The sequence below is a fragment of the Giraffa tippelskirchi genome, chromosome 9 (genome assembly GCF_054371585.1).
Source record: "Giraffa tippelskirchi isolate mGirTip1 chromosome 9, T2T-mGirTip1v1.2.pri, whole genome shotgun sequence".
NCBI lineage: Eukaryota > Metazoa > Chordata > Mammalia > Artiodactyla > Giraffidae > Giraffa > Giraffa tippelskirchi.
In genome coordinates, this window is record NC_137283.1 from 141141907 (window position 1) to 141159048 (window position 17142).

Genomic DNA, 17142 nt, shown 5'->3' on the forward strand with positions numbered 1-17142 from the left:
AGTGTTGGAGGAATCTAGAGGAAGAAGTCATGCTTGGATCACGAAGAGAAACAGCTGTAAGGTGCACTTAATGAGGGGCTGCATATGTGTCAGACCCAGTGAATATAGGAAAAAAATTTGGGGGTACAATCCCTTGCTAGAGGTCAGTTCCAAAGTACAGGTCTCAAACCCAAACCAGGTCCATCTGCCTCCAAAGTTAGCCTTTACTCCATCTTTGAAACAGTTGAGTTCTTCTAAGTAGAATGACTCTTGGTGTTATTTTATAATATCCCGTTCTGGTCTCCTCCATGCTTGTGACATACACTTCCCTAAAGTGCCCAAGTGCTTCTTGGACCATCTATGGTGAAGGTCCTGGTGTTAAAAGTTTCAGTCTATTACACCATGCTCTGATACTTTTATCATTATTTTCTGCTGAGGATCAGTTGCTTCCCCAAAGCATTGGCCCCCAAGCTTGTCCCCATGTCTGGATGGACTCTAAGTAGGAACACAGAGAATCTTGTATAATTATGGCTTCATGTCTGATCATTTTCTGTCTCATCCTAAATATTGAGGGATTATGCATCTAGACTGGTGCCTTAATTTGGTGAAAAAAAAAACAACTCTATTTCTAAAAAATTACCTAAAAGTACTTCAAGCTCTCCCTGTTGCCCCCACATCTGCAAAGCCCTGCCCCAAACAATTGGGCCTTCATTTCTTCTTTCCAGCTTGCTGACACATGTGATTCTCAGGCCCGGGGCTGGAGCCCTGCCCAGAGTGACGGGGGTAGGTACCCGGGCCATGTATGACTTGCAGTCTGTCGTCCAGCTGATGCACTTGGCATGCCATTGATAGCAAGTATGCCGCACACAACAAACAGAAACACAGTACTAATTTCAAGGTCTGTTAGAGACACAAGGCAGTAGAAATAATGGTTGATAGAAATGGTAGGAATTGGCAGGTTAAGAAGTCCTCTTCTAAAAGCTTCTAGGTGATGTCGGCAAACACTGGGAAATAAATGCTCTTTACGATCATGAAACTGTACTTGACAATGGACTTTTGAAGGAGCCCAGTGAGGGACTAAAGCGGACGATATGTGACCATGTTTTTTTGCCCCTCATCAGCCTGAACTATTGATCAAGTCAGGCTGAGAACAGGCATCTGTGCATGAATATAAAAGCTATCGGAATGCAGAGTGCTTCCAACTACTATATTAGTAACGTTCAACAATTTTCACTCCTGGACATGATGTAATTAATTTTTGAATTAGGAAAGCAAGATGGTCTGTGGTCTGATATTTTCATTTGAAAGCAAGTGGGAAGACAAAAGCAAACAGGCTTTTTGGCTCTGAGGGAATGAATGACCTTCCACATAAGGAATTTAAACCAGAGCTTTCGCCTTCGGAGGGGACTGGGGCTGGAGAACATTTTTGAAGCAGAAATTTAAGGTGGAGACATGGTTGTGGGTTACAGGCTCTCCCCGCCTCCCCAGCATGTGTGCCCTTCACCATTACACATGCTCCTCTCAAGGGTTCTGATGGCCCTGAGCCTCTTTTGAAGGGAAAAACATTATTGCTAACAGTTTTTTAAAACACACGGCTGGCATGCCAGCACATGCTCGAATGCTGTCATAGTTACATATAAAGTTAAAAAGAGGCCCCTTTCCCCCATGCCTGACTCATACTCCATGCATCAGTGTTTGGAAAGGCTATGCTCAGGGCAGTTGGATATATTGATATTTTGTCCAGTTGTGGGAGTGGTATAAACAGGTGATCTAGAAGAGGGTAGGAGTATAAAGATGGAGGGTGCATGTTGGGGGAGAGGGTCATGGATCTAAGATGGAAGGAAAGTTTGTCATACTTCTTGACTATTCCTTCAGACATTTAAGATAACAGAACCATGGTATTTTTCAGGTAGACTGCTTCCTCTTCATTTGTTTGGTCTTGTGGCTTCTTACCATGTTTCTGCATCTGCTGCATGTTTCTCTGTCTTTTCATTTTGTTTAATTTACAGTGTTTGGGGTCTCCTGTCTGCAGACTGGAAGGTTGTAGTTCCTCTTAATTGTATCTGTCCCCCGTGGGTGAGGTTGGACCAGTGCCTTGTGAAGGTTTCCTGACTGGGGGGCACTTGTGCCCATGTTCTGGTGGATAGAGCTGGATCTTGTCTCTCTGAAGGGCTGTGCCATGTTCAGTAGTGTGTTTTAGGGTGTCTATGGGCTTGGAATGGCTTTGGACAGCCTTCAGAACCATTGTATTTTAAAGATGGAAGAGACACTAGAAATCTGAAATGAAGACTCCAAGGTTATTCACTGCCAGTGCAAAATCCTACAGCAAGGGATAATAAGCTAGCCTTCAAACACCCTCTGTATAGCACAGACCCCATCTAAGACCAAAAACCCATTTGAGAATGTGATAAAGCCTGCGGACACTTTCTCCTGAAAAAACAAAACTGCACATAATATTTCCTGTATAGTTTCAAAGGAATTATAGACTCCTTATGTTCATCAATGAACCTGAGGATCTGATGAATTTTTTGCTATACTAAGGTTATCAACCAAGCATACAAATAAAGTACAGACTGTTTTAAGTCCCTCCTTTCTATTTATTGGCTATTTGAGTACAAGTAAGCAGATGATATTTCTAGGCCTCAGTTTCCTGATGTATGAAATATGTATAATAATGGTACCTATTCCTAGGTTATCTTGAAGATGAAATGCCATAATGAGCTTAAGGAAGGTTGACAGTGGGAAGGACAAGCCTTGTTGCCATGGCGGTGGTTGTTATTGACCTCTGTGCTCACTGAGCCATGACCTCTGTGGTTGGCTGCTGATGGGCTCCTCCAGATCCAGGTCTCCTGAATTTCCTCCTGTCCTTTGCCTTTTGCTTGCTTCCAGCGTAAATCTATTTGCTTCCTGGCCATTCCCCTTTCCTTAAGGGTCTCTCCTTCTCACCACATGAAAGGCAGCCTGTGTTAAAATGTCTTAATAAATTTGTTGTGCAGAAAGCCACTAGAAGGAAGTGCTAGGAAAATAAGATTGTTGGAGAAGAGAGTGCACCTGTGAAGTGCTTCCTTACTGCAGTGGAGATCAAACAGTAGAACAAGTGGAAATACCAGGTCTGCAAGAATGGTTTGCAGCCTATGTAATTATTTCAATTTTTCTTTAATAATAGCAGGGGAAATAATCACTTTTTTTTTTTTTACACAGGTCACTTTTTTAAATATAAGTTTTCAGTGTGGAAAACTTCTATTTTTAATATCAATTTCTCTTGCTGATGTACCTAAATTACTTGAAACGTCCAGACAGTTCTACCACCTGGCTCCACCCCAATCTCTTCCCATCTGTGCTGAGACACATACAGGTAGCCTAAGGAGGAGGAAGGATGTAAAAAGTACTGCTCACATCACCCTCTTTCTAATTCAAGTGTCTATTTTTCAGTATTGGAAGTTCTCCTGAGGACTGGTGTAGGGTGAATTATATGAAATTTTGGAAACCAAGTCTCCAAAGGATAGTTTTAGAGTAAGCCCCAAAGATTTCCTTCTACCTAATCAAGGTGGATCAGAAGATGGATAACCTCTCTCTTTCTCTTCTTTTTTTTTTTTTTAGGTGCCAATACAACTCCCTCCCACTTATACTTGAAAGTAGGACTTCAAGGTACTTTACCACATAAACCAGAAAGCAGCCTTTAAATATTGCTAGAACAGCACAAATCTACCTTCTCATTAGGCTAACAACTGAGTTTACCTTCCCCGACTCAAGAATTATATAATAAGAGCCAGAAGAGCAAGTTTCTGGCTTCCTGATGCTTTACAATTAAGGATAGTCATTCTTTTCTATTAATATGTTGTTCTTTCACTATTGACATGGCAAGAATGAGGATGAAGTGCCAGTTAAGTGCTAGTGATTGATCTTAGGAACCAAGTCTTCCTCCTGGTAGGGATGGTGGTCATGTCACGGTCCCCTCAAGAGCTGCATCAGAGGCTGGGCATTAAATGAGGCTGCTTTGCATAAAGTGTTTTAGGGGTAATTCTTTCATTTTCTTTGCCCTTAGATTTGGGTTCAAAGCCCTCCTTTACTATCTTCTAGCTAAAAAGTCTGGGCAACTTACTGACTTCTAGATTTGTAAACTTCTGTTTCTTTCTCTGGGGTCATAGATCCATTGGTGGAATCAGTCTATCTACAGCCTCTGGCACATAGCATGTATATCCTCATCTCAAGACAGGGAATTTCATCTTGGATGGTGGCTAACTGTCCTGGGGGGTAAGAACATGCCTTTTGGATAATGACATAATCTCCAGAGTTAGTGGAGATGGCAGGTTCCGGATCGGAGTGTGTGTGTGTTGGGAGGTAGTGTTTCTACACATTGAAGATAATGAGCTTTTCCTCTAACTTGTTATAAACATACACTAGAGCCTTTCTTTGTTATTTTTTTCTCAGTGTCTCATAGGAGTGTCTATAAAGAAATCAATTAGATTGGTACAGGGCCAGCTAATCACCTTTGTCATCGAGGTGATTTGTTAATAGAGACAGCATCAATTTGTTACTAATTTCAGCATGATATACTCTAAAGAGAATTGAACTGGACAGTACAAAGAGAAACATTTATTCCACAAATACATATTAACACCTACTCTGTCCCAAGTGCTGGGCTAGGTGCTAAAGATGCAAAGGTGAGGGAATCCAATGTCACATTGCTGAGAGATTATTAGTGCAATATTTCTCAACTAGAATCCAGGGATTTTCAGAGATTGGAAGTTCCAGAAGAACTCTATTTTTGCTTTTTTGCCTTTGTTTCAATGTGTGTGTTAGTCTCTCTGTTGTGTCCAACTCTTTGCGACTCCATAAACTGTAACCCGCCAGGCTCCTCTGTCCACAGAATTCTCCAGGCAAGAGTACTGGAGTGGGGAGCCATTTCCTTCTCCAAGGGATCTTCACAACCCAGGAATCGAACCCAGGTCTCCTGCATTGCAGGTAGATTCCTTACCATCTGAGTTACCAGGGAGGCCCTTTTGTTTCAATAATTAATCTTAATTGTCATTTACCTTATGTTTCAATGAACATGCATGTGTCTTTTTGAATTCGTGTCTTTGTTTTCTTTGCATAAATGCCCAGAAGAGGAGTTGCTGGTTCATATGACATTCTATTTGTAATTTTTTAAGGAACCTCCACACTGTTTTCCACAGTAGCTGTACCAGTTCTAACCAACAGTGCACAAGAGTTCCCTTCTCTCCCCATCTTGCCAACACTTGTTAACTATTGTCATTGTGATAGCAGTCATTCTAAAAGGTGTGAAGTGATAATTCATTGTAGTTTTGATTTGCATTTCCCTGATGATTAGTGACGTTGAGTGTCTTTTCATGTATTGGTTGGCCATCTGTATGTCTTGTTTTGAAAAATGTCTATTCAAGTCCTCTGTCCATTTTAAACTCAGATTGTTTGTGCTTTTTTGCTGTTGAGCTTTATATATTTTGGATGCTAACCCCTTTATATATTTTGGATTGCTAACCCCAGGTATATGGTTTGTAAATATTTTCTCCCATTCTGTAGGTTGCCTTTTTCGTTTTGTTGGGTATTTCTTTTGCTTTGCAGATGCTTTTCAGTTTTATGGAGTCTCATTTATTTTTGCCTTTGTTGCCTGTACTTTTAGTATTATATTAAAAAAAAAAAAATTGCCGAGATCTTTGTCAAAGAGATTTCCCCCGCTATGTTTCTTCCAGATATTTTATGATTTTAGGTCTTACATTTAAGTCTTTAACCCACCTTGAGTTAACTTTTTAAAGTGATATAAGGTAGGGGTATAATTTCATTTTTCTGCATGTGGCTGTCCAGTTTTCTGGGCAAAACCTTTTTATAACAATAACTCAGATCAAAAAGATACATCCTAAGATTATAGATTAAGTTTCTTAATCTGATATCTAGCAATAGATGTAAGAATATGCCTACATGTACTCAGAATCCTTGAGGAGTTTCCTTTTATTGGGGTTTTATATTTTATCAAAGAAAAACACTGACATAAGGGACCTGAGTTTTTGTACATGTCTCTAACTAGATGGTGTGTGGTCTTAGTTAAGACACTCATTTAGACTCATTGACCTTAGAATCTTCCTCTTAAAATAAGGTGCCTGAATCAGGTGAGCTCTGAAGCTCTTCCAGTTTTAATAGTCTACGCCTCTCTGACTATCCCTCTAACTGGGTTGTAACCTGGATTTCTTTGTAATTTCTGGCTCAAAGGAGAGGGCACTAGGCAGACATAAGATCCATTCTAATTCTGCCTTTAAAAATGATTGCCAGGAAAATGCTGATGGAATCACTTTTCTGCTTTGTGTTTTAGGTTTTCCATCTGAAACTTGAAAATGGTAACCTAAAAAAGTACTTGAAAATAAGTGGTAAACTATGTTTGAAAACTTTGGAATATAGCAGCAATGTTATTATGAAAATGAGCTCTGCAGTGATACTAAGTGAAAGGACAGATTGTCATCTGTAAATTATTAGTCAGGATCATATAGATTATGCTGTAACAACATACAACCCCAAAGATGTACTTGTTCTGTAAGTCAGTGTGTAAGTTGTGCAGGGTGGGATGGAGATCTGCTCATCGTGACCACAAACTAGACATTGTAGTTTAATCATTTCATTGGCTAACACAGATCACATGGTTTTGCCTAAGTTCACAGTGGGTGGAGGATAGCATTTCTACCTGGACCCAAAGAAGAATATCTTGAATATTTGTGAAATTATTATGATACTAGTTCTTCACAAATACAACATCATTATTATGTTCATTTTAAAATTTGGAGACTAAAAAGCATATTATAATTGCAGATATTGATCATTCTAAGATGCACAACAATGAACAAACTCAAGTTGATTTTGGATTTGACTGTACATATTTCTCAGAAGAGAGAGCTTTCCTGGAGAGGGTGAAGGAAGTGAAAGAGGATATTTGGCAGTTGCTGATTGGTGGATTGCCCCACCAATGGAAGAACTGGCAGGTGAGAATTCTTAGCAATCAGAATGTGCACAAGGAACAAAGCAAAATTAACTGAGGTTGAAGTTCATGGAGCATGAAAGAACACAAGCTGAATTGTGATCAATGAAACACGTGGCTTATGTCAGAACTTTTTAATTAAGGATTCTGAAATGGAAGTCATGTTTGTGTTTAATATAGAATATTCCTAAGTGGGTCATGGGGAAGCAGGTTTGAAATGAAAGAAGTGTGGTCAAATTGGAAGAGCTGTGACAAACAATAGGAAAGTCAATACAGAAATCTGTATTTCTATGTCTGGTCATACAAATTGGTTTCATCAGTAATGTACCTTCACATTTAGTACTTTTGTGAGATTGTCACTGCACACTTCACTGTAACCCAGCAGGATAAATTAAAATTCTAAAAGAGAGGGATATTTTAATCAAAACATGTAATTAGTTGATTACCTGCTTTGTAGAGACAACAGCTCTGCTGTAATATGGTTTTCTGTCACTGGTATGGGTGGTAAGAGTTCTAAATAGAGTGGCTTTATGGGTCCCTTGAACACAATCTTCTTAGAATGACATCATAATTTAGAGCAAAATGTTATTAATTCCCAAATCTCTGAAAACATATATGCAGATATAAGTATGAAAGCATTTTCAAAATGCCAACTATAAACTTGAAAAAAATTGATAGGTTGTCCAGTGCTGGCTGATGAGTTTGTATTTATTCACATTTTAGATTATTTTTTGCTATTGTCCTTTATATTGGTGTATCTAGAGAATTGGCAAGCATAGAAATAGAAGTGAAACCCCACAGAAGGGAAAGGATGGTATATGTTGGTACCCCCCGAATTTAAAAGGATGAAGGACCTAGGCAGAAAGAGGAGAACCAATTCCTTGTGTGATAAGAATCTTCTGGAATGCCCATTCATGATTTGGAGGCAGCAAAAATTAGAAGAAAAAAACCATCTTATTTAAAAAAAAAAGTGTAGTAATACTTAAATTTCTAACAATTATTGGGAATACAGGTAGAAATGCACTTGGTGTGGAGAAAAAGCTCCTCAAAAACCTGACTCACAAGTCCTTACATGTCATTTATCATCATGTTTCCTCCATAAATCACTTTCGTGCTTGAGAGGTACAATATATGCATATATAATATTAATGCTAATAGCAACAACGATAGTAAGTTCCTGGTCCTGCCTGCACTAATGTCTCTCTTCTCCAGAGGCCACAACAGTAAAGAACTAGCAGCAATGATTAGAAAGAATGTTCTCCAGCTCCTTCTCTAAGAGGAATATGGTCTTACACTTCAATTCCTGCTTTTGCCCATTACAGAGTCACAGGTAGTAACCAAAATGTAGCTACTAATTATAGTTATGATCAAGATGGCCTCATGACATACTGTAATGGCAGAAAGCAAGTTAAGGGGAAGAAAAAGGCCCTGTGATGATAGAGAGGAGGACAGACATTCATTGTTACTCTCCCACTTTCACTGGCTGCCACTCAAGAGCTTCTAATTATTTTATGATGCCTGAAATAGTTATGTCATCTGCATTGTTCATGGTCCTATCTCCATGGAAAAGGGTTCTCACATTTGATAAACCTATCATTCTTAGAGAGACAATGACATTATCAAGAAAAGGGATAAAGTGCTTGGGAGCTGGCCAGTTCTCACCTGGTGAGTACTCATGCCCACCCATATCTATCATTAAACCCAGCAAAGGCTTGGACAGATGCAGAGTGGCACTAGTTGCTGGCACTAGAGGGGCCAGGGCAATGACTCAGGTCTGAGCCTTTCCCTCTGGGAGCCTGGAGAGCCTGTGGTTATTGCCTGTCAAATTGAAGACAAGAATTCAGGTTATTATATAACTTGTTTTTAAAACATTTTTGTGGGGTGGGGAGGTTGCAGCTCTTTCCGGCCCCTCTTGCCAGGGAAGCTCTATAGCACCTGTGGGTCTGGTCTCTCTGTGGTGGGGCAGGCTGATCAGGTTGGCCCATCTTGTAGATCCTGTCCTGCACAGAATATTTTTTTCTCTCTCCACTTTTGTTGTTTACTTAGCAAGAGGCACCCCACCCTCACTGCAAGTTTTGACACTCTCTGATACGCTGTATGGCTACTGTACCTTTACTTTCAATTACGTTCAGTCCTATTATAATCATTTTCTTATAACAAATCCTCTTTAACACCTGAAAAGCTCAACTCCCATGAGTATAGTGTTAAACTGTCGAAATGAAAAAACAGAGGAATCCTCTGGAATTGTAGTAGCTGTTGTGTGCATTTGAAAGTCAGATCAGCATAAGGGCCTAACACATGCTGCTTTCAACTCTGGTAGTGAAAGAGAGTTATTTTAAGCCACTCAAATATGTCTTGACCTATAAACCAGTGGCCTTAATTCAGTGATTCTGAATCAATGTGATAGGATGTTAAAATGCTTTCTCTGAGAAAGCATTTCTTTCAAGAGTGAGGTTCAGAATTCCTAATTATTACCATTATGGTGATTAATGTAAGCAGAATTCTTCACTAACATAAGAACACACTGTGTGGGAAGGTTTCTGTTTGTTTGTTTGCATTATTTCTTTTCGTGCTTCTGGTATAATGACTAAACCATGATCAAGTTTCAGATTTTATACGTACATGGACATGATTATTTTTGGCTAACATTTGTAAGTATAACTCAGAAGCCTGTTTCGTTATTCCGGTTATTTAGGTTTTATTTCACGTGGCTTGTTGCTACTTTGGGGTAACATCATTTTGAGGAACATACTCAGGCTCAAAGTAGAGAAGTGAATGCTGGAGGAAAGTAACAGATTTTGTCAGTGGTGTCTTTTCAGTATGAGTCACGCCTGTTGATTCTACAGACTGACATTCTGAGTTTCATCCTGGGCGATGAGAGCCCTTTGTGGATTAGCTGGTGGGAGGATGCCTCTCCAGTCAACCAAGTCCCACCCAAACAATCTCAAGGAACAAAAGTAAGACGGCCGGCTGATGGCTCTGGTATCCTGTATGGTCACTAGGTTCTTTGCTCTAACCTGGGAGAGGTGAGAGTGCTCTGCTTTCCCAAAGTAGCTTTGGTTCAGGCCCATCTTTCCAGCTCAGGGTAATGTGAGCTGGAGTTGGTTGCTGAGGCTCTGGCAGCTGGCTTAACCTGTTTATATAAAGACGGAACAACAGCCACTGATTAAGAGAGCCACCTCCTACTGGTTGGTTTTGGAGTGGAGCCCAGAATTTTCCATGGAGATAGCTTTTAAAAGTTAGGTCAGCATCTCAGTGAAAGATAAGGACACACAAGAAAGCCCTTGTGGGTTTCCCTGTCTTCAGAACCTGCACTGTTCAGCGAGAGTTAGAATGGATATATTTGACCAATAAAATGCCTCAACTGGGTTTATCTCCATAAAAGGATCACTCTTCCTGAACGATCCTCTGGACTGAGGATTAAGTGGATCAGTATGAGCCAAGCTTAGCATTTAGCCACTTATGTATGGCCTTGGCTCTTTGGAGTCGACAGGTCAGTGATAAGATCTAATTTGAAGCCAAGACTTTTTATATGGAAGATATTTTTAAACGGTAAGGACAGTATTTTAATGATGAAAGACTATTGCTTCTAGGTTTAAATCAGGAAATAAGGTTAAGGAGAGCAAAGGAGCATGAAAAGGAAGCTAAATGAGGGGACAAAGACCTGATGGAAGAATTCCATGGGAATTCAGTGGAGAAACTCTCTAGCTTCAGTGGCCCCTGGAGCTTACCACCCCATCAGTCATCAAGCATACATGAAGAAATAGTATTCCTGAAAAACTGAGAAAAATGACCTAGGTCTTAGTGTGATTTGTAGATGCAAAGGAATCCTTATATTAAATTGGATTTTGAATCTACATTTTTATTTATTTAGTGGGCACAGACTATCCTTTAAGTTTTCTGTGTGCCTGGAAATAAAGACATGTGTGGTAATGCCAAAACACTCCTTGGAGTCTTTAGTAGCTGGAGTGTGTGCAACTAAAAATGGTGATTGGAGGATATTCTTGCTCTCTAGTCTGCAACTTCCAGAGGTTAAAAAAAAGAACATCACACTTTCAAAAAAGGAAAAAAAAAGAGTCCTTTGCATAGATTATTATATAAATAAATCTTCTTAACAAGCACTGCAGCTTTTTTTTTTTTTACAAAGCACAAAGAGTTATTGTGTGATTTATGTGAAAAGGTTATATAACTGTACTCTGTTACTTTAAATAGTATTTTTTATTTAAACTGCCAACTTCTTCATCACTAGCAAAGAAAAAAATGCATATTTGCAAAGCACAAAGGTAATTTTCAAGGACTGTAATTAGCTCATGATAACTCTATCTTTTGTGATGTCTTTGCTGCAGAACTAGAAAAGAAATGGGTTTTCATTGTTAAATCTAAACTGTGGCACCTGCAGTGTGTCAAGGAAGGAGGAAGTTTGAAGTATTACACTTGGTCAGGGGAAAATCATGGGTGAACTACAGTAACAGATCTTGCCATTTTCATTTGGCTTCATCTTTTCTTTTTACAAACATGGCAAGTAGAAAGCCTGTTTCTGTTCCCCAACTGACCCTTTATTCCCCAAATACTAAAAAATCTATTTAAAAAGCAAACTGAATACATGATATGGAAGATGGAAACAAGAATGAAATTATAGTAAAAGAAGGTAGGAAAGCAAAAAAAAAGTCTATGTGTCTTAAAAATGGATCACAGGATAGAATGTTGGCAAGAAAAAAATGAAAAAAGGAAACAGCATTTCAGGAAAAGGATGCTAATTAATTGAATTCATTCCAGGAAATTGATTACTAGGAAAAATTTTGTTTCCATGAAAAATTCTGCCTTCAGGGGAGATCAGAGTAGATGTGCAAACAAGGTGTGTGTGTGTGTGTGTGTGTGTGTGTGTGTGTGTGTGTGTGTGATATCTCCAAGTGTATTTCTCTTGAGACAATGTTATGGAGGAATTGAAAAGGGCAGTCACAAAATTTTGCCCTGGTGAAGAACATATCCAAAGAAAACCTAGGAAGTTTCCTTAGGAAAATAGGGTGTTGTAGGTGGTGTAGTTCCCCTAAGGTCTTAACTATACTAAGTTCTGGGATTTAAAGGAGGGATTTCTACTGAGGAGTAAACTCTAACTTGGTAGGCTGTGAGCTGGGATTCTAGAGCTTGTTTACCTCACAGTGGGCTATAACCACATGAACAATAGGAAAATCCATAAAGCACTTGAAATCAAGGAATTGCAATGTAGCAGTCTGAGTGCTGGGTGTGTTCTCTGTAGGACTGTGAGAACATTATCATCTGTTTGGTCACCGACTTGGTTGCCCAGGTGGCAGTTTGGCAAATTACCAGCTTGAATAATAAGCATCTCTTGCAATGGACTGTGAAATACTCAGGCAGAATTGTTCTCAGACATCAGTGATCCTTCTCAGCTCAAATAGTAGATTTCCATTTTAATGGGAATATAAACAACTGGTATGAGGCTGAAAATAAATAAATACTTTCAGAGTTCAGGCAATGGATACCCACTTCTGGCAACTCTGCACATGGAGAAAGTGATTGATTTTTAAAGAGTGCCCTGCAACTGGCAGGGAGAACTGGGACAGTGGCCAGATGTTTCAATATATTATGGACACCAATGTGAGTCAATATGTTTTGGAGCTAGAGCTCAATTGTAAATTTGATTATGTCTTTAAAAGTTAGTGGGAATATGGAGCCTCTATCAGGTGAAGTCTGCAGCATTTAGGACTTCATGAAATCTTGTCTGGAAAGGTGTCACATACCCTGCTTAACAGATCAAATAAGAGAGGACTGAACGTTAATATCCTAGCCAGGAAGAAGGAAGTCAATTAAAAACATACAGTTGAAGAGTGATCAACTTCCTTCACACTAGAACCCAAAGGAAGTGTTTTGAAATGTGTATTTAAACTAAAAAGTAGTACATAACAAAGAGGAAAAGAAAAGTTAAACTGTGGAGGGTAATAAGTCCAAGGTAACAGCAATAGTTTATACATGAACAGGTGCAGCCTTTTCTAAGTCCACACCCACCCTCTCTGGCTTTGACATGTGGTGGGAAATCTCTCCAAACAAGGGCTGATATTTTCTCCAAGATTTAAAGGCTATCTTAGACTTCTAGCAGAGGTTGATGAGTAATATAAATCCCTCCGTGTGCTCAGAATGGGGATCAGGGCTTCTTCTCCAGTGGCTGAGTGGTAAAGAATCTGCCTGCAATGCAGGAGACATAGGAGATGTGAGTTCGATCCCTGGTTGGCAAGATCCCCTGGAGGAGGGCGTGACAACCCACTCTAGTATTCTTACCTGGAAAATTCCACGGACAGAGGAACTTGGCGGGCTGTGGTCCATGGGGTCACAAAAAGTCGGACATGACCGAAGCGACTGAGCATGCACACATGTAGACAGAAGGTAGCCAAGATGATACTATTATCCATTCTGTGGAACACAAGATGTTTCTCTTTAAACTTAGAGGAAAAACGCAGAGACAAACAGTCTTTCAAATGAATTGTGTGTCTAGTTTGATGCAGGCTGGGTCACTTGGAGAGATATCTCTTTACTTTTGTCTTCTTCTATGGACTCCATTTAGACCTTAAACAATTAGCCCTCTTGAAGGATTTTTTCTTTTTTCTTCTTCAAGTCACCTGCTCTAGAAATTTCAGCATTTTGTATTTTTAGATGCTAAGGTCAGGACAAGTGCAAAATGATGACATTTTCGGCCTTTACAAGCAATTCGTTTTGACTTTAGCAGGACACAACAGAATAAAAAAAGTTGCCGCATTCCATTTTAACCCCTTAGGGTCAGAAGCACCACGTGTCAGCACTAGTGTGTTCTTAGCAGTTAACCCCATTAGAGTGAATCCCATTTAGGAAGACAAGTGCTCCCTGTCATGAAAACCCTCAAGGTCCCACAAGCTATACAATTAGGCACATTTATTTTCCTGATCTGCTGTGATTCAATTGTGACTGTGAAAGTAAGGCATAGAAGCCACTTTCTGATTTGATTCTGTTTTTTCCCTGACAGTTCTAAATTGAGTGTTCTGTGAACAGTTGAGCTTTCTACAGTATTTTCTCTTTTAAGGAGAGGAAGTGTGTGTTCTGTTGGAGGACAGAACCTCCTGTCTTCTCAATTACACTCCAATCCAGTCCAAGCCTCTTAGAATAAATCACATATGAAAGGAAAGGAGGATGGCTTGAGAGAAAGAATGGAAAAACATACTGAACTGCATAAACATTTAAACTTTCAAATAAAGATGGACCATTCCTTACTGTGGTCACCCCTTATTTATGAACAGCTGAGTGTCCAGATAAACTACCACTGTTTGCTCTCTGTTCCATCATCAGGGAGGGCTCACTCTGATATCCCTCATCTAAAGCCTGAGAATGAGCCCTCCTGACTGCACTGCATTCATTTATTCATGCATTCACTTGATACATATTTAGTGAATATCTACTATGTGCCATGTGCTAGAGAAGGCATTAAGGACATGGTGGATAAAGAAATAAGGTCCTGGAAAGAGCCCTTCAGGAGCTCAAAGTCTAGACTCAAGAAGGAAAAATAGCCTGTAATCAAACAATTACATGAATATATGTAAAATAACAGCTCTGAAAAATACAATGAGAGAAAGTACATGATGCTACGAGTACAGGAAATAGGAGAAATTGAACCTCATCCAGGGGTTCAAGGAGGATTTTCTTGAGGAAAGGATAAAAGCTGAAATGTGACGCTTGAATCAGTGTTAATTTGCCCCAGAAGGAAGTGAAGAAACTTACAACATGCTTGAAAATCCGAGGTGGGATGGGGTGTGGGATTGATAGAGGGCCAGTGTGGCTTGGGCTGCCTGGTGATGGCTGAGAAAGGAGAGGAGCCAGATGAGTCTTGAGTAGGAGTCTTTATCTTTGAAAGAACCAGGTTTTATCACAGTGCTGTTTGGTGGTGAGGAAGAGGGGGTCATTTGATAGCTGTTTGATAGGTGGTATTAAAGGGGGAAAGCACATCTCCTCTCATTCTTACTTTTTTCCCCAACACTGTACCTTTTCCTTAGCATCTTCCAGATGCCCTATTTCTGCTTCTCACTGCCCTCTCACCCCCTCCTTACTCTAGAGCTCCTGCCACCTCTTCATCTGGGTCTCTCTTTCTCCCCATCTTAACTGTTAGCCTCTTGGGCCTTTTGCCTTCTTGGCTTAAAGCCACAAAACCCCCATGGAGTTAAGGCAGGCAGGAATACTCTAGACTAGAACTTTGAATGTACGTCCGCTCAGAAGCAGAGGCACACACAGTCCCAGGGGTCTATGGGATGGATGACATTGGTTTGGGAAAGCTACTCTCAGAGCCTAGCATCATGGGATGCTGTTTCTATGGGAAAAGATTATTTTAACCAACAACTTACAAGTAAACTCCTGAAGTCAAATGCATTTTCTCATTAGAGACTGCCTGAATATAAAGAAATCTTTGTGTGGTAGGTACCTTGGTGATATCTGCCCTACTTGTTCTTTATCTTTGCATATTGAATTAATGAACAGTTGGTTAGAGAACTCTTTAGCCCCAGTGGTAGGCTATTTTGTTACAGTTTTGGCTAGGAGCTGGTTAAATTAATGATTTAAATGCTAGTTTTGATAAAGTGGCCAGATTTGAAAAAAAATTTAAATCCAAGTGCTGAATGGATATTAAATCATGGTGGACAATTAATTTTTTTGCAGTTGCCGAATATGCAAATGCTCGTGATTGCCTTATGGTTATTCTTCCTGTCCATGTTTCATGTTTATCACTTGTCATTTTAGCTAGGCTCACACTTTTTTTTTTTTTTTCAATGAGAGATTTAAAAAAAAAAAAAACATTCTCTGTCTTCCCACATTGGGAACAGAGAGGGATCTTCTTGGGTAGATTACTCCACAAGTATTATATTATATGCTAAACACTCAAGGCTCTTTGCCACCACAGGGAAGACAGATACAATCCCCATTCTTATGGGTCATATAGTCTATAGAAGTGCTGTCCAGTAGAACTTTCTATTATGGTGGAAATATTTTATGTCTACACTGTCCAATGTAGTAGCAACTAGCCACGTGTGGCTAGTGAGCACTTAAGATGTGGCCAGTGTAACTGAAGATCTCAATTTTTAGGTTGATTTCATTTTAATTATTTGAAGTTGAAATTTCATGTGTAGCTACTGTATTGGGTTTCCCTGGTGGCTCACTGGTAAAGAACCCAGCTGCCAATGCAGGAGACATGGGTTCACTCCCTTGGTCAGGAAGATCCCATGGAGAAGGATATGGCTACCCACTCCAGTATTCTTGCCTGGGAAATCCCATGGACAGAAGAGCCTGGCAGGCTACAGTCCATGGGTTCACAAAAGAGTTGAACACGACTTAGTGACTAAACAACAAGAACAACAGCCACTGTATTGGATAGTACATGTCTAGGGGTACAGAGAATGTCTAGTAAGACATCAGGAAGGCAGATTGGTAGAGCCTGGAAAAATAATGAATGACTTACACATTGTAGAACTAAAAAAAGAAGTAACTGAGTTCCAGATTATTGCCATTTTAAGTAGGAGAAATGTGGAGTAGATGGCATCCATACAATCTTCTAAGGAAATAAGTTAAAAAGTCTTAATAAAGCTAAAACCCACTAAAAAAGATGTCTGATTCACTGGCTCTTCTGTGCCCCTACCTACTGCCTTTCCCTTAGAAGAGACCCTGTGAGGATTTCTAATACCAAATGTACAAGCACTTTTGAGCTTTTTGGAAGTCATAGGAGACCCTTACACTATCATTGCGCTACAAATTATTACTTAACCGAGCTGCATAACAGGAAAGAAGTTGAGCTTTTAAGGATAAATGGGTCATGCAATGTTTTAAATCACTGTTGAAAAAAAATCTAGCATAAAATGTTATGTTCTGGAAGAATATCACCCATTTTAGAAATAAGTTCAGAGGAACTCTCTGGCTAGAACAGTTTGTATCAGACAGAGTTGTTTAAAAGTTGTATGTTGTGTTACTGGTAGCAACAGACTTCAGAGATGTTTTGCAGTTAAAATACCTGGCTTGTAGCTGCTAATCAAAGACAGAATTAAGAAAAAGAGGGAAATATTCCTCCTATGCTCTGAAAAGAACAATGCCAGGAGAAAGCGTTCTTGAATAGTTGGAGGGGCAGGGTTAGTCTGCAGAAATAGAGGGACGCTATAAATGTC

The 17142-nt window shown here is 39.7% G+C and overlaps 1 protein-coding gene across 8 annotated transcripts in view; it reads left to right on the forward strand.

The window, feature by feature from the left end:
- Positions 1-17142, forward strand: part of LOC145521081 (uncharacterized) — a 489520-nt gene that overhangs the window by 257820 nt on the left and 214558 nt on the right. For 6 of the 8 annotated variants that reach the window (XR_014065083.1, XR_014065090.1, XR_014065091.1 and 3 more), the window contains one exon: positions 6796-7636. The gene's annotated coding sequence lies outside the window, so the exon portion shown is untranslated. Of the gene's footprint in view, positions 1-6795; positions 7637-17142 lie in introns of those variants that run through there. The other 2 variants (XR_014065087.1, XR_014065093.1) reach the window with 1 other exon arrangement.